At 38.5% G+C, this 26,654-nt stretch overlaps 1 protein-coding gene and 1 long non-coding RNA gene across 9 annotated transcripts in view; one reads left to right on the plus strand and one right to left on the minus strand.

Moving 5' to 3' along the window:
• ATG4C (autophagy related 4C cysteine peptidase) overlaps nt 1–26,654 on the minus strand; it is a 160,454-nt gene that overhangs the window by 78,836 nt on the left and 54,964 nt on the right. For 5 of the 8 annotated variants that reach the window (XM_049109540.1, XM_049109541.1, XM_049109538.1 and 2 more), the window contains exon 1: nt 4,595–4,734. The exons of 1 other annotated variant lie outside the window; for it this stretch is intronic. The gene's annotated coding sequence lies outside the window, so the exon portion shown is untranslated. Of the gene's footprint in view, nt 1–4,284; nt 4,457–4,594; nt 4,735–5,284; nt 5,425–26,654 lie in introns of those variants that run through there. 2 more of the 8 variants (XM_025427901.3, XM_025427902.3) reach the window with 2 other exon arrangements.
• Nucleotides 4,673–5,835, plus strand: LOC112647149 (uncharacterized). Its single transcript, XR_003128125.3, has 3 exons — nt 4,673–4,798; nt 4,917–5,427; nt 5,623–5,835. It is a non-coding gene; the product is annotated as an uncharacterized LOC112647149 (long non-coding RNA).

Consider the following 26,654-nt stretch of genomic DNA (forward strand, 5'->3'; position numbering starts at 1 on the left):
TAATACACATTTAAATTTACATACACACTAATTGAATGAAGTTAGAATTTAGCCAGATGCCCAATTTATTTCCAAATCTCACATGAAAATAAAGATCAAAAAAAAAAAAAAATAAAAAAATAAAAAAAATAAAAAAAAAAAAAAAAGAAAATAAAGATCATATATAATTGTATTACTCAGTTACCTATTCATATATATGGTCGAATGTTACATAGAAATTCAAAACATACACCAACATATTTTCAAATGCTTTATCCCTGCTCTCTCAAGGAAAAAAAAAAAAAAAAAAACCTGAAAAAATTGATTTCAGGTACACCATTTCTCAAATATACTTAATTCAAACAATGACATAAAAGAAAAAAATAAGAAATTAACCTTGAAAACTGATGCCACCATAAAAAAAAAAATTATTAACAAACAAATCATGTCCCCGCAAACCTGATCACCTTACAATGTTCTCTCAGTAACTGTACCATTATCCATCCAGTTACATAACCCAAAAAGCAGTGGTGCCATCACCTTTCTCTCCCTCATTCCTCACATTCAGCCCATCATCTAGTCCCCTCTCCTATATAGCGCTCCATCCATCCACTTCTATCTTCACCACCATCTTATCCAAGATATTATCATCTCTCATCTGGCCTCTCCCCATCCACACTGCTATCCCTCTTGTAAACAGTTTTTCCTCTGCATAACATCAAGTCCTTTCTTAAAGCACTTACGATAACTGGAACTTTAAATTTCTTTGAACATTTGACTTATGTCTGCCTTCCCAGTTATGCAATACTTTCTATGAGGGTAGAAAATGTATTTACTCACCATCTATTTCATCATTGTGACCTAGGAGAATGCCCAGTTAATAAATAAATGCTAAATGACTGAATGCCCGTCAAAGATTGCAAATTTACTTATAAACAGAAAGAAATTGTTTATAAAGTCCACCAACCATCATAAGGAGTACTTTATTTCAACATTTCTACATCACATATTTACATTTTGACTCTGAAAATAAATGCATCTTATAGTTGATGATCTTTGTTTAGTTGACAGTATTTTTTTTTTCATAGTGGTTCATAAAACAAAGGTTTTATCTTGGAATTTTTTTTTAATCTCATGATTTGAAAAAATGAGTAAATCTACAACATGCCTGGTCCACTGAGTTCAAACTTGATAACGTAGCCTCCCTTCTCCTTTGGCCATCACACTACTCCCAATATTCAATAATTAACAGAGCCTCCTGGTTCTTTAACCAACAGCTATCAAATCCATTCCTTTCTTCCAGTCCCACTATAATAACATTAGATCTATCTAATTCCTCCTTGCTTTATATCTGAACTTTTGTCATAGCTTCATTCATTTAAACATTTGTTTCAAATTCAACCAACACTGTGCACTTGTGTGTGCAAGGAACTGAAGATACAAAGCAGTCCAGTTATCTGTCCCTCCCTCTCTTCTTTCTCCCCTACGATTCAGAATTTTCTTCTTTCTATTCCTCAAGCTAGAATCACTTTCTTCCCAGTTTCTACCTACCGAAACTATTGTCACTACTTTAGTTCTAGATTCAATCTCATCTTCTTCATTAAATCTTTCCTAGTTAATCTCTCTTTTCAACTTTAACATTCTAAAACACATAAAATCTAAAATAGCTAATTGGCTGTACTTGCTGCTTCTTGAAGGCAAAGTTTACATCCCATACATTCTGCTATAGTGTAAGCTCCCCAAGAGAAGGGACTTTTATCTCCTTTGTCACTGTTTTATCTCCAGCAACAGATAACAGATATCATGTACCAAATAACAATTGCTTCTAAAAATACTAATTGGATTAATGTTTCTTATATAATCCAGAGTAGAGAACACATCTTTGCAGCTGTGGTACAGTAGGATGAGTCAAAATAAACTGGACTAACTAAGTGACTTGAACTGTTTGAGCTTCAGTTTCTTGACCTGTTAAATGTAAACAATGTTCACAAGCTCACTGAGTTGTTGTATTGATTAAATGCAATAATGCTTTAACAGGGGCAGTCCCGATGGTCCAGTGGTTTGGTGCCACCTTCAGTCTGGGGTATGATCCTGGAGACCTGGGACTTACTTATTTAAATAAATAAAATCTTTAAAAAAAAAATGCTTTAACAGCATCTCGTACAGAGTTGAGGACAAGAGGATGCTCTCAGTAAATGTTTTGATAATTTTCTGACAGTTAAATTGCAAGACATATTTGATAAATGCCTACAAAATCTCAGGAAAAATATTAAAAGTTTGAGTAATGTCTAGCATCTTATCATTTATCCAGTCAAAATTCCATGAGTATAGAAAAAAAGACCATCTCTTCAACAAATGGTGTTGGGAAAACTGGCCACATGCAGAAGACTTGAGACTTCTTCAAGATAAAAAGTTTATGCACAGCAAAGGAAACAACAAAACCAAAAGACAACCAACAGAATGGGAGAAGATATCTGCAAATGACATATCAGATAAAGAGCTAATACCCAAAACCTATAAAGAACTTATCAAACTCAACAACCAAAGAACAAATAATCCAATCAAGAAATGGGCAGAAGACATGAACAGATATTTCTCCAAAGAAGACCTACACATGGACAATAGGCACATGAAAAAATGCTCCATGTCACTTTTCATCAGGAAAATACACATCAAACCCAATGAGATACCACCTCATATCAGTCAGAATGGCTAAAATTAACAAGTCAGGAAATGACAAACATTGGCGAGGATGTAGAGAAAGGGAAATCCTCTTACACTGTTGATGGGAATGCAAGCTGTTGATGGTTTTACTCTGGAAAACAGTATGGAGGTTCCTCAAAAAGATGAAAATAGAGCTACCCAATGACCCAGCAATTGCACTACTGGGTATTTACCCCAAAGATATAAATGTAGTGATCTGAAGGAGCACCTGCACCCTAATGGTTATAGCACCAATGTCCACAATAGCCAAACTATGGAAAGAGCCCAAATGTCCATCAACAGGTGAATACATAAAAATGTATATATATATATATATATATATATAAATACTATTCGGCCATCAAAAAGAATGAAATCTTGCCATTTGCAATGACATGAGTGGAACTAAAGGATATTATGCTAAGCAAAATAAGTCAATTAGAGAAAGACTATTATATGATCTCACTTGTGTGGAATTTAAGAAACAAAACAGAGGATCAGAGGGGAAGAGAGGAGAAAATAAAACAAGATGAAATCAGAGAGGAAGACAAACTATACGAAACTCTTTAATCATAGGAAACAAACAGGAGGGGGAGGGGTAAGGGAATGGGGTAACCAGGTAATGGACATTAAGAAGGGCACCTGATGTAATGAGCACTGGGTGTTATATAAGACCAAGGAATCACTGAATTCTACCCCTGAAACCAATAATACATTATATGTTAATTCACTGAATTTAAATTTTAAAAAATTAATTTAAAAAAAGGATTCTATGAGTGAATTACATCTGAAATATATATATTCAGCTCCAAATCATAGTCACGGCTGAAACCATTTCTGATTAATTAGGAATAATTCCAATTTGACAGGGTATAGGTAAGTAATTTTTATATTTACTGACATATATAGACTATATTTGACTGCTTAAAGAGGAATGCCGGGCAGCCCCAGTGGCGCAGCAGTTTAGCACCACCTGAAGCCCGGGGTTTTATCCTGGAGACCCGGGATTGAGTCCCACATCGGGTTCCCTGCATGGAGCCTGCTTCTCCCTCTGCCTGTGTCTCTGCCTCTCTCTCTATCTCTATGAATAAATAAATAAAATCTTAAAAAAAAAAAAAAAAGAGGAATGTAAGTGTTACTATTAGGGTTTCCACAGTGCAATAAACAGAATAGAAGAAAAGCTACAGACTCATTTGAGTTACACAGTCCCCATAAAGCCAGGAAGTACAAAAATTTCTGTCTGTGAAACATAAATGAACAGCACCTAATGCTGTTTTACCAGATCTATCAAAATATATAACAGTATACCAAAAACAATTACAACAAAAAAATTTTTCAACATACTTGCCTTCCTTTCACAGAAAAAGAGCATTAGTTAAACGGTTTTTAAACTTTTTTTACTACATTATACAATTCCTTATTTTGGGTATTTTTTACCTTTTTTTTTATTTTTTTTTATTTTTTACCTTTAAACAGTTACCAAAATTTATGGAGAATGAGCTGATAATTCAATACAGCATCAGATTATTGTATCAATTAGAAACTCTTCCTTGTTCAGGAAAGATTTATTAATGTGTAAATTGGAACATACATAGACTTTACCTTTCAAGGCTTTTCCAATCCCTCTGGGTACTTTCAATGACTCATAATCTCATAACAAATCACAAGCCAGCTAAAAGGAAAGGGCATTCCCTTGTGTCCATCTGCTATTAACGGACACTAAATCACTGCAAATTCCACAGGGGGGACACGTTCCGACTAAGAATGGGGAGGGGAAATCCCCCCCTAAGTAATTCCAACACAAAGAGCCCTCAGGACAAAGTATTCTCCCCTAACTATAGGGTAACAGCAAACCTTTGTGGGGAAAATAACACAAAAGGAAAACGTAAGCCAAAGAAATCTTAAGACATACAAACTCTCTAAGCAGAGGCATGCTGAGTTGACCAGTGACTCTCAGATTCACCCGTCATCAGAAGAATGTATTCGAACCTCCAACCATGTGGATGTGGGTGTGGATGTGGATGGAAGCGCTGGGGACGAGTGGGAACCAAGTCAAGTGAGTGGACCTTAACGACCGGATGGAAAGGCGTGAAGATACTCGGGCCAGTGTGTCAAGGTCTGCAGCGGTAACGAAGGCCAAAAAGGAGGAAAAAAGGGTTGTTAGGAATGAGAAGGCAGATCTTGAGAATCTAATGCTTGTTTTTCACTTCTTTTCTTTTTTTAATGGGGAAAAGGTTATAAACCGACGCGACAGCTTAGGGGCCAAGAGGTCGTCTCTGGATTACAAGCAAAGCCACAAGGGGGACAGCTGCCCACAGGAAGGTTTATGGTTAGGTCTGGAGCCCAGGAAGGGCGAGGGGTCAGAAAACAAATTACACTAGAAAGTAGCTGAGGGAGGCGCCAAAAGCCTGAGCCTCAACGGCTGGCCACAGGACCTCCACAGAGGGCAGGGTTCCCCTCACCCCCCCCCCAAAAAAACCGATCTTTTGGCGACCAGAGACACTAAGTCCCAACCTTCTCCTGACTCCGCTCCACTCAAATCACCCCTCACCGAAACAGAATTGGAGACGTGAAAAAAAAAAAATGTGCAGGAGACACCAACCCGGGAAAGGCTCCAGCTCTAGCAGCAGCCGCCCCAAAAGCAGCCGGTCCACACGCAGACGCTCCGACCTCGGCGCCGCAGCCACAGGCTCCTGAGCTCCCCCGGCCGCCGTAGTTAGAGGAAAGGCCTCCCCTTCCAACCCAGTAAGTCAGACACTTCCGGGGCACTAAATCCTTCCGATTGGCCGTAGCGACATTAGCGCCAACAGAGCCACGCTCCACTTCAGCCTTCCCCGCTCCCCCCCCCGCCCCCGTTCGCCACCTGAAGCCCTAGGTTACCAATATGGCAGGCATAGAGCCAAGGGAACGTATCTTGTCAGTAATTCGTGTCTCTGGTAGATAATCCACACTACGCCGGCTTTGAGGTCCCGCTGGACAATTGGACTTCAACTCCCAGCGTGCCACGCAACGCAACGCCCTCTCCGGTAGCGCCTGAACTACAAGACCCAGGATCCACTGCGCCCCTCAGTCTTCGCTCTCCTCCTGACACCCGCAAGACCCGAGATGTGATTTCGGAGGAGTCGCTAAATTCCTTGGGCTAATGCAGACCGACTTTGATAAAAATACAGATATTCCTTGCTATCCTGTTGTGAAGGTTCTCTAAGCCAAGCTATAGTTGAAACTGTAGGTAAATACTTATATAAGATATTAAGGAATGTGGGATGTCTGTCTGGGTGGCTCAGTGATTGAGCATCTGCCTTTGGCTCAGGGTGTGATCCTAGGACCGGAGATCGAGTCCCACTTGGGGCTCCCCGCGGGGAGCCTGCTTCTCCCTCTGCCTGTGTCACTGCCTCTCTCTGTGTCTCTCAAGAATAATTGAAAAAAATCTTAAAAAAAAAAGATGTTAAGGAATGTGTGCACTTTCCACATTACGATTATTTTCAAGGGCTGAAACACAGGATGGTGTAAAGGCTTTTTATGAAATGGAAATTTTTACCCACACTCATACGGGTTTTGATACTAAATTACTGAAAAGTGTAATTCTAGGTCGTTTTGCAGTACTGAAAGATTGTATTGGAAAAGGGACTACAGACATGCTCCTGAATTGCATAAGAAATTATAGTAAGAGCTAGAAGTAAAAAATTAACAATCTGTACTGCAGGACTGTGCACCCACATGGGAAAAGAAACCTTTCAGAATGCTGAGTTTAAAGTTCAAAATGGAAAAAAAATTGTTAAGATTTTATTTATTCATAAGAGAGAGAGAGGCATGGGATCCCTGGGTGGCGCAGCGGTTTGGCGCCTGCCTTTGGCCCAGGGCGTGATCCTGGAGACCCGGGATCGAATCCCACATCGGGCTCCCGGTGCATGGAGCCTGCTTCTCCCTCTGCCTGTGTCTCTGCACCTCTCTCTCTCTGTGACTATCATGAATAAATAAAAAAATTTAAAAAAAAAAAAAAGAGAGAGAGAGAGGCAGAGACACAGGCAGAGGGAGAAGCAGGCTCCTTGCAGGGAGCCCAACATGGGACTCGATTCCTGAACTCCAGGTTCACACCCTGGGCGGAAAGCAGAGCTTAACCACTGAGCCATCCAGGCGTCCCCAACATGAAATTTTTTTTATGTTTTTCACCTTTTTAACGTGTTAACGGTTTGGATTATTTTCATGGTTATTCTTACAAAAACAGATAACTGGAGCTACTTATTTTCTATTATGTGGTAGGGCAACCAAGTAACGAATCACACAAAAGATATAGCAAGATCATAAATGTAACATTTATGATAGGGAACAAACAAAATAACTGTTTCTTCGCTTCTTGTTTCGATTTCTTAGGACAGATATAGCATGTATCAAACCAGCGGTCTAGATGCCTTTTTGTTACTTTCATAAGGATTTAGGTTACCGAGAATAGATAGATTTTATTTTTGATATTGTGCACTAATAGCATATAAGAAACAATACTTGAATTCTTAAACTATATGGTAATTATACAAAATAAAATTAATGCATACCATAAACATTGGTTATCTGTGGATTTGCAGCTAAACAGATTCTAATTGGTTAGAAAAATGGAGTAGAATACTTTCCATTTTTACAACCTCACGTAGAAGTCACAGAGGGAAACTATTCTGTAACACCACCATGGCATCCACTACCATACAAACTGCTTTCCAACTACAGTGTGCTAAATTATGCAGCACTAGCAAGTAAATATTTAAAATCTATGATCACAGAAAACAATCTGCTGCTTTCCATACTCATGGACCAAAACAATATGAATGCAGGAAAGAAATCTTTCCATTGGAATGATTAGAGGTAATGATAAACTATAATTAGGTTATCTGTTATTCATAACTGTTTGCAGTAAATAAATACATAATTGCATCCACTTATTAAAGATGTTATTAAGGAAGCTTTTAAAATATGCTAAATAATTGACACACATATTCTAAAGTAGTTTCAATGATCAATTGTGTAAACAAACGTGGAAGAGAGTTTAAAGAGTTCATAATTCATGTAACAGACTTTAGGTTTTGAAAGGAGATTCTTGGCAGCTGCAGTATTTAGCAATATTCTCTCCTCATTTTTTTTTTAAAGATTTTATTTATTTATTCATGAGAGAAACAGAGAGAGAGGCAGAGGGAGAAGCAGGCTCCATACAGGGAGCCTAATGTGGGACTGGATCCCTGGACTCCAGGATCACGCCCTGGGCCAACGGCAGATGCTTAACCGCTGAGCCATCCAGACGTCCCATCTCCTCATTTTTCAATGTGTCTTTGACTTTCCAGTTTAGCCAATTGCCAAGCACATGAAGTTAAAACTGGACAAGATATTCATTTCAGTTCAACAAATACAGATTAAGGCTGCTAGGGACAAAGCACTTTGTTTAGCCACTACAGTCTATTTCTGAAGCACACATAGTTTTGATAGTTGGGAAAGATTGAAAAGGGAAATGAGAACGTAAGAGGGCTTAATCAGAATGGAAAATGGAAAGTAAAATATATGTAACATCATCTACTAATAATCACTTATTCATTTAGGGCTTTTCTTTAAGATTTTATTTATTTATTTATTTGAAAGAGAGAGAACGAGAACAAGAGCAGAGGGGAGGGGCAAAGAGAGGGACAGACTTCCTGCTGAGCAGAGAGCTCAAAGAATGACCCAGGGATCATGACCTGAGCCCAAAGCAGACGCCCAACTAACTGAACCACCCAGGTGACCCATATTTGGTTAACTGGAACTCTCTAAAAGCTAACATACTTTCTAAGAGGCAGGAGCCACATCTTAAATATTTTCTGTCCCTCTCAATTGTAAGACAGTACTTTGTTCAGAGTAACTTGCTCACCATCAGTGTTTGTGGGAGTTCAGAGTGATGTCCAAAAAAGGCCTGAAACTCCTTTCTTATTCATACCTGTAGTTTTAATATAAGCCATTTTTAACATTCAAGCTTCATTTTCTTCATTAGTAATTCAGATTCTATAATAAAATCGATATTAAAACCAGAATATTTTATTAATCAGAATGCTACACTCTAAAATCATGAAAGAGCATTTATTGCTGTGTATGTAACAACATTTATCTTAAGTATCAAGACCTTTCTAAAATATCATCATATCCCAGGCACATACTGAAGCCATACCAGCCAATCTATTAGATTGTGATACAGCTCCAGATTTTTGTTAGTAAACTTTTAATCCTTAACTTTTACCAAGCATACTTCTTTATCCATCTCCCTCCTGAACCCAAGAAGAGATGAAAGTTCTGTTTAATAAATAAATGTGTAACATGAATCCCTGGTCAAGAATATTATCTTGAGGGGCGGCCTAGGTGGCTCAGCGGTTTAGCGCTGCCTTCAGCCCAAGGCCTGATCCTAGAGTCCCGGGATGGAGTCCACGTCAGGCTCCCTGCATGGAGCCTGCTTCTCCCTCTGCCTGTGTCTCTGCCTCTCTCTCTGTGTCTCTCATGAATAAATAAATAAAATCTTAAAAAATAATAATATTATCTTGAAATAAATTGAGCTCAGCCCTTGATGAGACCAGTAATTTGTAGGCCTCTGAAAGCTAAAAAATGGGGGTGCCTGGGTGGCTTAGCCAAGTGTCTGCCTTCAACTCAAATCATGATCCCAGGGTCCTGGGATCCAGCCCCACATTGGGCTCTCTGCTCAGCAGGAAGCCTGCTTCTCCTTCTCACTCTCCGTGCTGCTCCACCTGCTATTATCTCTCTCTCTCTCTCTCTCTCTCTCTCTCTCAAATACATAAAATGTTAAAAAAAATTAAAACTAAAAAATGATAAAATGATTTTGAGGAAAACTTAAAAGAACCTGTGTTTTATGTAACACAAAATATATTGCCATATGGTTTGAGTTCCTAGTAAACTCCTTGAGGATGAGAATTATGACTTCTTTTGTTATATCCCTCATAGTTTTGGACTTAACTATAATATGAGTGCTAATAAGTAAATAGTATTTGAATTGATATCTTAGTAAAAAAAAATCCTTTTTGCCAAGTAATGTACATATAATAAATTCAACCTCAATTTAATCATTTTCCTCCCCCTTGCCACAATCCATAGAAATGAGACTCACAGTGACATATATCTAGGGGATACTTTTAGACTTCTTCTTTGAGCTCTTCAGGCTAGTCTATGTGCTTGCTCTTATTTCAGAGCCCCACAGCACTTTGCTTATCCTATACAATTTCACAGTTAAATCTGTGTTATCATATGTTATGGGATGCTGAATAGGACGGAATTTTTTTTTAAGATTTATTTATTCATGAGAGGCAGAGAGAGAGAGAGAGGCAGAGACAAAGAGCTCTGCAGGGATCCCCCTGGGGGCCTCAGTCCCAGGACCCCTGGGATCATGACCTGAGCCAAAGGCAGATGATTAACCAACTGAGCCACCCAGGTGCTGAGACAGAATTCTTTTTTTTAAGAAAAGCACCTCAGTGTCTCTTCTTAGGATACAAATATGTGATGGTAATATTTGGGGAAGTGTGTTCAACATTTTGTCATGGAGAATTTCAAACAAAGAAAAGTTGAAAGAATTTTTTTTTTAAGATTTTTTTTTTTTTTAAGCAATCTCTACACCCAACGTGGAGCTTGAACTCACAACACTGGGATCAAGAGTCACATGCTCCACCAATTGAGTTAGCCAGGTGCCCCGAAAAGTTGAAAGAATTTTGCAGCATGTATCTGTATACTCACCATTCTACCATTAATATTTTTAAATTTTTTTTAAGATTTTATTCATTCATTTATGAAAAACATAGAGAAGAGACATAGGCAGAGGGAGAAGCAAGCTCCCTGGGGGATCCCTGGGTAGCTCAGCAGTTTAGCGCCTGCCTTGGGCCCAGGGCATGATCCTGGAGTCCTGGGATGGAGTCCCACATCGGGCTCCCTGCATGGAGCCTGCTTCTCCCTCTGCCTGTGTCTCTGCCTCTCTCTCTCTCTCTCTCTCTCTCTCATGCATAAATAAATAAAAGTCTTAGAAGAAGAAGAAGAAGAAGAAGAAGAAGAAGAAGAAGAAGAAGACGACGATGACGTGGCTCCCTGCGGGGAGCCTGATGCAAGACTCAATCCCAGGACCCTGGGATCATGCCCTGAGCTGAAGGCAGACACTCAACCACTGAGCTACCCAGGCATCCCAAGATTTCCCATTTTTTAAAAGATTTTTTAAAAAGACTTTATGTATTTATTCATGAGAGACACAGACAGAGTGAGAGGGAGAGGCAGAGACACAGGCAGAGGGAGAAGCTGGCTCCACGCAGAGAGCCTGAGATAAGACTCGATCCTGGGACTCCAGGATCACACCTGCACCAAAGGCAGATGCTCAACTGTTGAGCCACCCAGGTAGCTCCAGATTTCCCATTTTTTAATGTGAATTGTGAAAACAATATTTTAACTGTTCTTTCCAGCCCAAACCGTTCTCCACTGCCTAAAATGAAATCTAATTATGTCATTCCCCAAATGGTTGCCTATACAACCAAGTTAAAGTCTATGATTCTTAAACATAGTACACAAGATCCCTTTAGGAAATAGCCTGTCTGTCTTTCCAGCCTTGTGTTGTACCACACTCTCACTCTCACCTTCCAGCTATAATAAATTTTTGAGTTACTCTACATTGGTTGAACTTCCCTCCGCTGCAGGTGGCTAATTTTTTTTTTAAGATTTTATTTATTTATTAAAGACAGACACACAGAGAAAGAGAGAGAGGCAGAGACACAGGCAGAGGGAGAAGCAGGCTCCATGCAGGGAGCCTGACGTGGGACTCGATTCAGGTTCTCCAGGATCACACCCTGGGCTGAAGGTGGCGCTAAACCGCTGGGCCATCAGGGCTGCCCCTAATTATTTTTGTCATTTAAGTTATCTCAGGACTTTCTCCTCTAAGGTCCCTCAATTTGAGAGTAACTGACATTCCTTGTTCTCTTAATATCTTGTCCATACCTCTATCATAATGTTTAACAAACTGTATTGTGGGAGCATAGTTTTCCTATCTGAATTCTCTTCATATTTCCAGGATTTAGCACAGTGCTAGGTGTTTGGTAGATATAAGTTTTAACTAGATCATGTGTGGCATTTCAAGACTAAGGTTTACTTTGCAGCATTTGCTGAATATGGCTATGAAATGAAAAGGAGGATGGAATAATATCACATTTAGGAGGTAAGCTGACTTCACTGAACTTGTTTTCAAAATTATGGGGATTCTGTAGCTAGGCTGAGATAAAGAGGGCAGTGGAGAAATAGAAAGAGGTTGAAGATTTAGGAGAGGTGATAGAAATAAGGTCACTCTCTCTGTGTCTCTCATGAATAAATAAAATCTTTTAAAAATAAAAATTAAAAATGGGAAATCTTGGGGCACCTAGATGGCTCGGTTGGTTATGCATCTGCCTTCAGCTCAGGTCATGGTCCCAGGGTCCTGGGATGGAGCCCTGAGTCATGCTCCCTGCTCAGCAATACAGTCTGCTTCTCCTTCTGTCCCTCCCCTAATTCATGTTTGCGCTTTCTCTCTCTCTCTCTCTCTCTCTGAAACAAATAAAAGAAAATAAAACTTTAAAAATTAAAAAAATAATAAAATAAAATAATTTAAAATTTTAAAACTAAATAAAAATGGGAAATCTGAAGTAAATAGTAAGAAAAGAGCAAAAGAATTGATTAGAGATACTAGGATAATAGAATCTAGAGGAGAAATGGGAGGAGAAAGAATCAAGAAAGACTCCTGGTTTCAGCTTTTCTGATTTTCCGTATGTTGAGTTAGGAATGCTTGGGGCACCTGGCTGACTCAGAAAAGCATGCAGCTCTTGATCTTAGGGTTGTGAGTTTGAGCCCCACACTGGGTGGAGAAATTACTTGAAAATAAAATCTTAAAAAAAAAAAGTGGGGGAGGGATACTTGGGTGGCTCAGCGGTTGAGCGTCTGCCTTCGGCTCAGGGCATGATCTCAGGATCCAAGATTGAGTCCCACATCTGGCTCCTTGCCAGGAGCCTATTTCTCCCTCTGGCTGTGTCTCTGCCTCTCTCTGTGTGTCTGTTATGAATAAATAAATAAATCTTAAAAAGAAAAGTAATGCTTGAGAGTTGCCAGATGGCTATGTCCAGGAAGCAGTTAGTAAGGTTAAGAGGAATATTTGAGCTCAATATACACCTTTAGATGACAATTTAGATGACAACGTTAGATGATGATTGAAAAAAACATAGGCATGGATAAGATTGTGAGCTAGGTAATAGGGATGTAAGGTCATAACCAAGGAATGACATAGGGTAGAGAATGGTATATATATTAATGTCTCAAAATCATTCAAGGAACAGGATTTTTACATAAAAGCAGAGGATTACAGAATGAGGAGAAAGCTGAATTCATCTCTAGACCTGGTGTGCATGAATAAATGAGAACAAAAAAGACAAAAACAAAAATGCATAAATTCAAGAAAGTTGCAGAGAGACCAAATCCAGAGAGAAGTAAGCATTCATTAAGTCCAGGGGTGAGGGGAGCCTGGGTGGCTCAGTCTGTTAAGCATCTGCTTTTGGCTGGGGTCATGATCCTGGGTTCCTGGGACCAAGCTCTGGAGCCCCCAAGCCCCCATGTTGTCCACAGGCTCCCTGCTCAGCTGCTCAGCAAGGAGTCTGCTTCTCCCTTTCCCTCTGCTCCTTTCTTTCTCTCTGCTCCTCCCCTTCCACTCTCCCCTCTCCCTCAACCCAGATCCTGCTCTCCCTAGCTCTCTCTCTCTCTCTAATAAATACATAAAATCTAAAAAAAAAAAAAAAAAAAAAGACCAAGAGGTGAATTTTGTGAGGAGAATCATGTTGTAGCAAATTAGAGCATGAGAGAAGGAATGGAAAGATTTCGAAAGAAGAAAAGTAGTAAGAGGATTGAGTCAAGGGAAAGGAAGCACAGGTGAGAACGCAAAAAGAAAGATGATGACCAAGGATGACTGGAATATGAATTATATTCACCAGCCTCAAGGTTTCAAACATAAATTCTAAATAAATCTGAGGTTCACCATAACCTGTGTGTGCTTTCAAGACTCTTGGCAGCAGGAAGTGCAACTAACTTGCTTACACTCACATTCTTGTTTTATAATTGGACCCACACCCTCCTTATAGCCCAGAGCTTCTGAGCAAGAAACCCTACAAGGCATAAATTATGATTTGCCTAAAGTTTAGACACTAATCAAACATTGTGGCCCATTTCTTTTGGTTTAGGCATGAACATGTGGCACAATACCAAGCAATGAGATGTGAGGAAAAATTTGCTAAGGAGATCTGGGAAAGGTTTTTTTCTCTCTGACAAAAAGCAGTTCAAGCTGTACACTCTGGTCATAACAGCATTATTCACTATGGCTAAAGGTGGGAGCAGCCAAGTGTTTATCAAAAGGTGAATGAATAAGCAAAATGTATATAGACACAATGTAATATAATTCAGCCTTTTAAAGGTATGAAATTATGATACATGATACAACATGAATGAACTTTGAGGATATTATACTGAGAGAAATAATCCAGTCACAAAAAGACAAATACTGTATGGTTCCACTGAAGTGAGGTACCCAGAATAGTCACATTCAGAGTTAGAAAGTAAAATGGTGGGATGCCTGTGTGGCTCAGTGGTTGAGCATCTGCCTTTGCTACAGACATGATCCTAGAGTCCAAGGATCGAGTCCTGCATCGGGCTCCTTGTGGGGAGCCTGCTTCTCCCTCTGCCTGTGTTGTGTCTCTGTCTTTCTCTCTCTCTGTATCTCATGAATAAATAAATAAAATCTTAAAAAAAAAAAAAAGCAAAATGGTGGTTGCCAGGGGCTGGGGAAGGGAAAAATGAAATTATTATTATTTAATGGATATAGAGTTTCAGTTTTGTAAGATAAAATGAGTCCTAGAGATAGATGGTGGTGATGGCTGCACCACAATATGAATGTTCTTAATGCTATTGAACTGTACAATTAAAAGTGATTAAAATCGTAAATTTTGTGTTATGTATATTTTATCACAATTTTAAAAATTGGAGGGAAAAAAAGCAATGCATGCCAAGACCATTTAATATCAAAAGAATAGTCTCTTCAACAAATAGTGGTGAGACAACTGGATTTCCACACACAAAAACAATAAATTTGGACCCCTAACCATATGATATTCCCATGCCATATTTAAAAAGTAATCCAAAATGGATCTAAAAAGATCTAAAAAGATCTAAAAGATCCAAAAGATCTAAATGTAAAAGTTAAAATAATAAAACTCTTAGAAGAGGGATCCCTGGGTGGTGCAGTAGTTTGGCGCCTGCCTTTGGCCCAGGGCGCGATCCTGGAGACCCGGGATCAAATCCCACATCGGGCTCCCGGTGCATGGAGCCTGCTTCTCCCTCTGCCTGTGTCTCTGCCTCTCTCTCTCTCTGTGTGTGCATAAATAAAAAATTTAAAAAATAAAAATAAAAAAAATAAAACTCTTAGAAGAAAACATACAAGTAAAATTTCATAACCTGGATTTAGCAATGACTCCCTAAATGTGACACCAAAGCACAAACAAAAAGGAAAAAAAATAGATAAATTGGGCTTGATCAAAATTTAAAAACTTTCATGCATCAAAGGACACTGTGAAGAAGGTGAAAAGATAATCCACCAAATGGAAAAATATTTGTAAGTCATATGTCTGATAAAACTTTGGTATCCAGAGTATATAAAGAACAGATCAGAAACAAAAAGACATCAACTCGATTGAAAGATGAGCAAAGGATTTGAATAGATGCTTCTCCAATAGATACATAGATAGTCAATAAGCACATGAAAAAAACATTCAACATCACTAATTATATTTTATGATAACTAAAATGTATTTTTTATGTTTAAACATACATATATGTGTATAATATATATATACATATATATATATGTATACACACACACATTTAAGAGTCATATATAATGTTTAAAAGTGCAAAATGTGGGCACCAAGCGTGGCTCAGTTGGTTAGGCATCTGACTCTTAATTTCAGCTCAGGTCATGAAATTGAGCCCCACAGCCTCTGCACTGAATGTGGAACGTGCTTAAGATCTCTCTCTCCCTCTGCCCCTTCTCCACTCACATACCCTCTCTCACTCAGTCTCTCAAAAAGAAAACCCACCCCCCCAAATTGCAAAATGTTACACAACCACTGCATTAATTATGCATTCTGTATAACAAATTACCCATTTCTTAGTGGTTATTTGTTTTTTATTTTTTAAGCTCAGCATGGAGCCCACCACAGGGCTTGAACTCACAACCCTGAGATCAAGTCCTGAGCTAAGAGCAAGAGTTGGACACTCAACCAGCTAAGCCACCTAAGGCACCCCCATTTCATAGTGGTTTTAAAGAACATTTATTATGTCACAATATGGAGGGATTAAGAATCTGGGCATGACTTAGCTGGATCCTCTGCTTCCCAGGTCTCCATCGAGGTTATAATCAAGGTATAGGCCAAGGTCTGTGGACTCATCTGAAAGCATGACCAGGGAGGAATGTGCTTTCAACTTCAATCAGTGGTTGTTGACAGGATTTAGTTCTTTGTTGGACTGAAGGCCATAGTTTCTCGCTGGCTATTGTCATAGCCACTCTCATTCCTTTGCTCAGTAGCATCTTGTTGCCAAGAAGGCAATAGGAAGAGTCTGCCAGCAAAATGGAAGTCATCATCTTTTAAAATCCAATCATAGAAGTAACGCCTCAACACTTTTGTTGTATTCTACATATTAGAAACAATCCACTATGTCTAACTCACAATCAAGGAGAGATGATCACAAAAAAGGCATACAATGGTGCCTGGATGTTCAGTCAATGGAGCATGTGACTCTTGACGTCAGGGTTCTGAGTCCAAGGCCCACATTGAGTGTAGAGATTACTTAAAAATAAAATCTTTAAAAAAAAAAAAAAAGAACTAACTAAAAACCAAAATGAAAGGGCATACATATAAGGAGGCAGGGATGCCTGGGTGGCTCAGTGGTTGAATGTCTGCCTCCAGCTCTGGCCATAGTCCTGGAGTCCCAGGATTGAGTCCTACATCAGGCTCTCCTCGAGGAGTCTGCTCATGTCTCTGCCAATCTTTCTGTGTCTCTCATGAATAAATAAATAAAATCTTTGAAAAAAAAAAAAACACAAGGAGGCAGGGATCATTGGAGGCCATAGGAATAGAGGCAAGAAAGTGAATGATTAGCTTTATTGTGAAATGATTTCTTGCTCTTCAAGAATCTATTACTTTCATGCTTTCTGAGAGGAAGGATTTGACAAGGTAATTCTCCTTTTTTTTCTTATCTAAGCATTTTGCCACTCAAATTCTCTGAAGAAGTGTTTATCTTTGATATTGCCACCAACAAAACCTACAACAACTACAGGATTTGAACACACTTGCATTATACAGGGCAAAGGATGTGAGAATCATTTCCTTGGGGCCTGAACATTATTAGTCATGATGAGAACAAATAGATTTGGGTGAGAGATTGTCCTAAATTAGTACCGAGAACCAGTTAGTAGAATGATAAAGACACTCTTGTGTTTTGTGGGTATATTATATATGCGACTCTCTAAGGCATAAGGCACTGTCCTAAGACATAGCACAGTGGTTCCTCTTTCCTGAGGCTAATGGCATAACTGATGTGTTTCAGGCACCTGGAACCTAGTAGGCAGTAAATATTATACTCCTTGACATGTCTAAGAAATAACATTTCTTAACTTTTAGATGATTTGAACTCCAGTCAATATGGCTTCAAAACATAATTTTCTCTCTTTTTCTCTTTTTATTCCTTCTATTCTTGTGGAAGTTAACTATTTTTCCCATTACTTTTTTTAAAAACTTAAGCTCTTTCTTCTACCTTACACTGCTCTCCCGGGAAAAGCAGCAAGTTAAATACTGCTCATAAACATTATTTCTGTTAGCCTAAATCTTAGCCTGACTCAATTTCAGGTTCTTCTGAATCTAAATATAGTCTCTCTCTCTCTCTCTCTCTTTCTTTCTCTCTCTTGATAGAAAATTATTAACTATTTTGGGTGTTAGGAGACTCAGAAATTCAGTGAGCCAGGAGAAAGAGGAAAGAGTCTAATACTGGCAATTTGTCACTTGAACCGAAAGTCAGGTTTCAAACTTTGAACTGGGGGAAGATTCAAATAGTAATGTTTATGAATAGTTCATAATAACATGGAAATGTGCTTTATGTTTTAATAGCAAGTGTGAAAAAAGCTGGATAAAAATTATACTTGTAAAATAATCACAATTCTTTCAAACAAACAAAAGAAAAACTACACTTAGAAGAAAAGATATCAAAAAAAAGAAGAAAAGATATCAAGATACACAGATTAAAATATCAACAGTAGTTGCCTTTAGATGATGAAATTGTGAATAACTTTTTCTCTTACTCCTTTCTGCATTTGACAAATGATTTACAATCTGTATTTCATTTTAGAAATATAACGGGATTGGTCACTTAATATTAATAATTTGATATTAATATTAAACCTTGATATTACAAAAGCTGCAGTTTATAAGGTTATAAAAAGATTAAATTAATATATTTTAAAGTAAAAAGGTAGCCAGAAGAGATCTCTTGTTATTTATTGTTTTTGACTTTACAGAAACACAAAAATCGGGATCATGTTTGTTCAATCCGTAAAGTTTATTATTTACTTAAGTTCACAAATTTGTACCCACTGAGTGACAAATGCCATTTTCAAAATAAATATACTATGTTTTTTTTTTAAGATTTTATTTTATTTACTCATGAGAGATACAGAGCAAGAGAAGGCAGAGACACAGGCAGAGGGAGAAGCAGGCTCTATGCATGGAGCCTGATGTAGGACTCAATCCCGGATCTCCAAGATCACACCCTGGGCTGCAGGCAGCGCTAAACCGCTGCACCACCGGGACTGACCTCTCCTATGGTTTTGAAAATGTTTAGTCTTTGAGGCATGAGACATGGCTAAAAACTCAGTTGGCCAGTGCCTATGAGAATATGACATTGTCTTGCCTCAGGGGAGCTTGAAATCTATTGGGGGAGACAAGAATGTACACAATGAATTATAAAACAAGGCAAAATGTGAATAGGACTTAATAAAGACAAAATCTTATTGTGGCATAAAAGTAGAATAAATTCCTTGAAATAAATTCCATCTCAGAATAGATGGTAATTTGGGCTGGGCTAAATATATACGTGTGCATGTGCATATTCATATACATTCGCTTCTGTGTATGTATATATGTATACATATATATGTACATATGTATACACATAGATATTCTGATTTTTAAAATAATATAGGTCAGAACACTTGGGTGGCTCAGCGGTTTGGTGCCTGCCTTCAGCCCAGGGCGTGATCCTGGAGTCCCAGGATCGAGTCCCACGTCGGGCTCCCTGCATGGAGCCTGCTTCTCCCTCTGCCTGTGTCTCTGCCTTTCTCTCTCTCTCTCTCTCTCTGTCTGTCTCTCATGAATAAATAAATAAAATCTAAATAAATAAATAAATAACCTAGGTCTTTGAGGTGCCCAGGTGGCTTAATCAGTTAAGCATCTGACTCTTGGTTTTGGCTGAGGTCATGATCTTGAGGTCAACGTGGAGTCTGCCTTTCTCTCTCCCTCTGCCCCTCTCCCTGCTTGTGCATGCACACATGCACTCTCTCTCTAAAATAAATAAACAAAATCTTAAAATACAATAAACTAGGTCTTTTAAAAAAAATTCAAACATTGTGGAAACATATACTACAATCAAGATAATGATCCCTAAGAATTTGTTATATAATCTCAAGTTTTTATGAATATATTATCATGAAATATTATTATTAAAACATTTGTAAATATACTGAATATGTATGGATTGCCTGTTTTAGGGACTTGGGTTGTATCAGTGAACAAACACAATGATTCCTCTTCTCAAGGAGCTTACATTTTAGTTGGTTAAGACAGAACAAGCAAGGGCACCTGGGTGACTCAGTGGTTGAGCCTTTGGCTCAGCTTGTGATCCCAGGGTCCTGGGATGGAGTCCCTCATTAGACTCCCCTTGAGAGCCTGTGCCTCTGTCTCTGCCTCTCTCTGTGTGTCTCTCATGAATAAATAAATAAATTCTAAAAAAAAAAAAAAAAAAAGACAGAACAAACAAAAAATGAAATAGGGACACCTGACTAGCTCAGTCAGATGAGCATGCAATTCTTGATCTCGAGGTTGTGAGTTTGAGCCCTACATTGAGTGCAGAGATTACAAACAAATATAAATAAACTTAAAAAAATAAAAAATAGGGCATCCCAGGTGGCTCAGCGGTTTAGCGCCGCCTTCAGCTCCAGGCATGATCCTGGAGTTCTGGGATCGAGTCCTCCATCGGGCTCCCTGCATGGAGCCTGCTTCTCCTTCTGCCTGTGTCTCTGTCTCTCTCTCCCTCTCTCTCTCTGTGTGTCTCTCATAAATAAATGGATAAAATCTTTTTAAAAATAAAATAAAAAATAGGGGATCCCTGGGTTGCTCAGCGGTTTGGTGCCTGCCTTTGGCCCGGGGTGTGATCCTGGGGTCCCGGAATCGAGTCCCGCATCGGGCTCCCGAGCCTGCTTCTGCCTCTGCCTGTGTCTCTGCCTCTCTTTCCTCTCTCTCTGTGTCTATCATGAATAAATAAATAAAATCCTTTAAAATAAAAAATAAATAAAATAAAATAAAATAAAATAAAATAAAATAAAATAAATAAAAAATAGGGACACCTGGATGGCTCAGTGGTTAAGCAATGGCCTTTGGCTCAGGGCATGATCCTGGAGTCCCAGGATCAAGTTCTGCATCGGCCTCCTTGTGGGGAGCCTGCTTCTCTCTCTGCCTGTGTCTCTACCTCTCTCTCTGTGTCTCTCGTGAATAAATAAATAAAATCTTTAAAAACATAAATAAAAAATAAAATAAATTATGTAGAATGTTAGAAGGTGATAAGTCATTTGGAAATGGAGGGACGAATTAAAAATAGGATAGGAGGGATCCCTGGGTGGCACAGCGGTTTAGCGCCTACCTTTGGCCCAGGGTGTGATCCTGGAGGTCCGGGATTGAGTCCCACATCAGGCTCCCTGCATGGAGCCTGCTTCTCCCTCTGCCTATGTCTCTGCCTCTCTCTCTCTCTGTGACTATCATAAGTAAAAAAAATTTAAAAAATTAAAAAAAAAAAACAGGATAGGAGGAAGGCTCAAGAGTCCCAAGGGATAAATTACAATTTTAAATATGGCACTGGAGGTAGACCTCATTTAGAAGTGACATGTGAATGAAAATTTAAGGGAGATAAGGGAGGAAGGCAAGCAGATAGGAGGGAAGAGCATTTTAGACAGAGGGAACAGGTAGTGTGAAAATCCTAATGTGAGAATGTGCCTTATCTGTGCACTTCTCTAGTCAGAAAAAGTCTGTATTTGGAAGTTAACAAGCTCACTGTGACAGATAGTTCTCCCACATTCTAATTTTCACTTAAAATCTCAAATTTTATTATCTGCAAAAATATATATATTGTGTAGTTTTTATTGAAATAACAGGTTTGAAATGGTATTTCAAGAAAAAATTGTCTAGTTTAGCCTGGAAACTCAAATAATCACAGACTTCTGCCTCCAGAAGTGTGAGACAATAGATTTCTGTTATGTAAGCCACTAAACTTGTGGTACTTTATTATGGCAGCCCTAGCAAGCTAATACAGCAAACAATAATTTATGAGTTAAATATACCCTTCTTTTATAACTAATTCAAATATTGCCAGCTCATCAACTGGATACACAAATGTGTACAATAATAATTAAATTCAACCATCTTTGATATTTGGATGACATTCAGTTACATAAGACTATACATTTAAACAAAATTTTCAATTTATCTTTATAAAAGTATTTTTTGGCAAGGTAGAAATATAGGACATCAGTTTTAGCTCTTACATTTAGGTTTTTTTGCTTTTGTTTTGTAGTTTTACAATCAGGTCTTTGATACATTTTGAGTTTCTTTTGGTATATAATAGGAGGTAAAGCTTCATTCCTTTGCATATGGATTTCCAGTTGTCCTAGTACCATTTGTTGAAAAGACTATTCCTGGGATGCCTGGGTTGAACATCTGCCTTCAGCTCAGGTGGTGATCCTGGAGTCCTGGGATTGAGTCCCCCATCGGGCTCACTGCAGGGAGTCTGTTTCTCCCTCTGCCTATGTCTCTGCCTCCCTTTGTGTGTCTCCCATGAATAAATAAATAAAATCTTTATTAAAAAAAGAAAAGACTATTCCAACACCTGAAACTGATAATATATGTTAACTAAATTGAATTTAAATAAAGAATTTTTTAAAAAGAAAAGACTATTCCTTCGCTACTAAATTGTGTTGGCATTCCTGTTAAGAATCAATTTTCCATAACTATATAGGTATGTTTCTAGACTCATAATTCTATTCTTTTTTTTTTGAAAGATCTCTCTTTCAAGTAATCTCTGCACCCAATGTGGGGCTCGACCCCACACACTCCACCGAAGGTCCTGGGATTGCGTCCCCTTGCTCAGCGGGGAGCCTGCTTCTCCACCTCTGCCTCTGTCTCTGCCTCATTCTCTCTCTGTGTCTCTCATGAATAAATAAATAAAATCTTAAAAATAATAATAATTTAATTTTTAAAAAATTTTAAAGAATTTTAGGATCATCTTGTCAATTTCTGCAAAAAAAAAAAGTCAGCTAGAATTTTTATAGGAATTGCATTGTATCTGTAGCTAAATTTCAGGAGTCTTTCTGTAAGCCATAACAATGCTGATTACATGATATGAACTCAATATATTTTTGTATCTGGTTATAGTTAAGAGTAAAGACTTTGCACCCAAATTCCTTGAGTCCTAAACCAAGTGGTGACACTTATTAGCTGTTTGACTCATGGACAAGATATCTAACTTCTTTGTGCTCAGTTTTCTTATCTGCAAAATGAAGATAGTAATAGCACCTACTTACTTTATAAGACTGTTGTGAAGTTTACAAGAATTAGTATATGTAAAGTACATGTACCAGTGGTAGGCATATATATTATCTACTCTTATTATATATACTCACTTTACAAAACATCATATACCCTGTTATTATCATTCTTCGTTTAATAGCCAAGTTGGCTAAATTTCAAAGAGTAACTTCTAAACATGGGCATCTGTGTTTCAAGTTATAACTATAATATTAAAGATATTCTCCTTCTTACAAAGCATAGCATGAAAGTTGGTCAGATTAAATATATCCAAGAAAGTGGATCATAGTATTACTTACAGAAGTATATTCAGCATAAAAAAGTAATGAATTAAACAGATTTCAATGAGCTGCCAGTAGATGGCTCTCTTAATTTGCTGTTTTGATTTTCAGTTCAGATTTGTGCTTTTCCCAGTCACAGCCATCAAACCCTACCCACCCACCACCCACCCCCGTGACAGAGTAGAAATGGGTCCCCAGAAATTATCTAATTCATTTGTCTATTTTCTGCGACTTAAAATCCATGGTTGTATTCATTTGCAGCAGTACCTCTTTGGAGGATATGGAGGATAGCTGTAGGAGTTTGATCGTTTGTTTTTAAGATTTATTTTTATTTATTTGAGACAGAGAGCAAAAGAAGGAGGCGAAGAGGGAGAGAGAGTCTCAAGCTGACTCCATACTGAGTGCAAAGTCCAATGTAGCACTTGGTATCACAACTCTGATAACGGGACCTGAGCTGAAACCAAGAGTACAATGCCCAACTGACTGCGCTACCCAGATGCCCCAATTTGATGTTGTTTCATGAATGAAGCTTCAGGGAACACTTTGGGTAATGTTTTAATCAGGGACAAGAATTTTGATTATTTTTACATGTCATGATAGTTGGATGAACATAATTTATTTTTTAAATTTTTCTTGGAAAATGAACTTCTAATTTTTCTAATTATCAGTGCTTGCTTCAGCAGCACATATAATCTTTCTTGTTATCTCATTTTTTATAACAAAATCAAGTAATGACTTATAGAAATCCATCTCTTCTCTAATATATTGGTTGTTTAAGATGACATTTTACTTTTCTTTTATTATACTGTGATTTATTGGCATTTATTAGTTTTGCTCTTAGTTCTTCAAATGTTTGGAGAATAAAGCTTTATTTTATTCTACAAGATATTTGTTGCTATGACAAATATATCCAGATGTTCACCAGTTAAACCTTATAACATATAGAATTTATAGTTCTACCCATTGTCTCTGCAAAGTTCTAGAAATTATTTCTTCAGATTATGTCTCTAAACTCCTAGATATACCTGTGTTCTACAGTTCTATCTCATCCTAGGCTAATCCAGGGGAAACCCATCTCTTCACTGCTTTCACAAAAGACCCACTTACACGGAAGCACTTGATGAAGATCTGTAGAATCCTAAAGAGAAGTCACAGGGCAAGGCTCTTGGTCTTTAGTTAGAACAGTCTTCTGATTTTACTCCATATTTCCTCCTCTTACTTCTCTCCATTTCTTCCTATATAACCAGAATTTAAAAATAAATTCCACTCTCATTCATAGAATAGATCTGCCAAGTTTTAGACCTTCTCAAGTTCCTCAGACTCTTCAACTGACGCAATGGGTAGCTCCAAAGCTGAGATGGCCCTTCAGATAGGTCTTGAATCAAGGCAAGAAGCCAGACCTTGAAACCCCTCATTGATCAGTCTGGAGGCATGTTGCTCCCAGGAAGGAGGCATAACCTGGAATAAGGTGCCTCCCTTTGTATAAGGACAATTCCCAGAGAGAGACTCAGCTTTAAGCCATCAGCAGCCAACACTCCCAAAACCCAGGAGAAATCAGTGCTTCCATCCTAAAGGTGACATCTGGGCAGTTCACCACAGAAATCTACCTCAGAATCCATCTTCAGTAAAAGGAAATGAGGCCTAAACAGCAAGAAACAGAGAGTCCAGAAAGAAACAGGGAGACCCAACGATACTATTTTAGCAGCTCACCTTAGCTCTCTCCCTGGAATTCCCAGTTACAAGAGTCAATAGATTCCATTTTCTGCTTAGACCATTTGATATTGGGTTTCTGTCACTGGCAAGTGAAAGTCCTTGACTAGTAATATCATATGTTTAAAGAAAGCAATAATCAGTAATTTCTTATTTCAGCACAATATTATACTTTGTTTATACATCAATCTTTCTAATTAGACTGTAAATTCCTTATAGGATCACATTTTATTCATCCGATCTCCAGCATCTATAGCAGTGCATAAATAAAGGAGATAGTGAATAAATATTTGTTGAATTAATGAATAAGAAAATAATGAAATGATAGACAATGCACAATATAGACATGCATAAGTCCACAGAACTAAAGAAAGCATAGTTAAAAATTTATCTGAAGGGCTCATAGGTGGCTCAGCTGGAAGAATGTGCAGCTCTTGATCTTGGGGTTGTGAGTTCAAGCCCTGTGTTGGGTGTAGAGATTACTAAGAAAAATAAATAATCTTTAAAAAAAAGATTAAGAATTGGGACGCCTGGGTGGCTCAGCAGTTTGGTGCCTGTCTTCAGCTCAGGGCGTGATCCTAGAGTCCCAGGATTGAGTCCTGCATGTGCCTCCTTGTGGGGAAGCCTGTGTGTCTCTGCTTCTCTCTATGTGTGTCTCTCATGAATAAATAAAAAAAATCTTTTAAAAAAAGAAAAGAAAAAGAAATAAACTTAGGGCATCTGGATGGCTCAGTCAGTTGAGTGTCTAACTCACAGTGTGAGTTTCAGACCTGCATTGGACTCTGTATTGACTGTGGAGCCTACTTATACCTAATTAAACAAATAAACAAACTTAAAAAAAAAAGTATACTTGAAAGGTACAATATTTGGCCTCTGATTTTATGTTTCCTCTCTTAGCTCAGTCTAAATTGGAATTTAGGGATGCTTGAGTGGCTCAGTGGTTGAGCATCTGCCTTTGGCTCAGAGCGTTATCCTGTGGTTCCGGATTGAGTGCCACATCGAGCTCCTTGTGGGGAGCCTGCTCCTCCCTCTGCTTATGTCTCTGCCTCTCTCTGTGTGTCTCTCATGAATAAATAAATAAAATCTTTTTTAAAAAAATGGGGCAGGGATCCCTGGGTGGCGCAGAGGTTTGGCGCCTGCCTTTGGCCCAGGGCGCGACCCTGGAGACCTGGGATCGAATCCCACATCGAGCTCCTGGTGCATGGAGCCTGCTTCTCCCTCTGCCTGTGTCTCTGCCTCTCTCTCTCTCTCTGTGACTATCATAAATAAATAAAAATTTTAAAAAATTTAAAAAAAAAATAAAAAAATGGGGCAGCCCCGGTGGCTCAGCGGTTTAGCACCGCCTTCAGCCCAGGATGTGATCATGGAGACCTGGAATGAGTCCCACGTTGGGCTCCCTGCATGGAGCCTACTTCTCCCTCTGCCTGTGTCTCTGCCTCTCTCTCTCTCTCTCTCTCTCTCTCTCAGTGTGTCTCATGAATAAATATATAAAATCTTTTAAAAATAAAATAAATAAATAAAAAATAAATAAATTGGAATTTAGCACAAAATACTCAGATTCTTTTTTTTTTAATTTTTTTTTCATTTATTTATGATAGTCACACACAGAGAGAGAGAGCGAGGCAGAGACATAGGCAGAGGGAGAAGCAGGCTCCATGCACTGGGAGCCTGACGTGGGATTCGATCTGGGGTCTCCAGGATCGCGCCCTGGGCCAAAGGCAGGCGCTAAACCGCTGTGCCACCCAGGGATCCAAATACTCAGATTCTTTAACATCTGGTAGCTTTAAGGTGATGCTTAAACTAGGATTGGTACACTTTTTTACCTTCTCTCTGATTCTGACCTCCATATTCATTCTTAGTCTGTGGATTTGTTCACTGTATATTTGGTCCCAGGCCCTGTGATGGACTCTTGGAATATAGCAATGACCATGATAGAAAGCCCTGTATCCAGGAAATATATATCCTTAAAAAGGAAGGCAAAAAAAAAAAACACACACACACACAAAAAAAAAAAAAAAAAAAAAAAAGG

This window comes from Canis lupus, chromosome 5 (assembly GCF_003254725.2).
Source record: "Canis lupus dingo isolate Sandy chromosome 5, ASM325472v2, whole genome shotgun sequence".
NCBI classification, from domain to species: domain Eukaryota; kingdom Metazoa; phylum Chordata; class Mammalia; order Carnivora; family Canidae; genus Canis; species Canis lupus.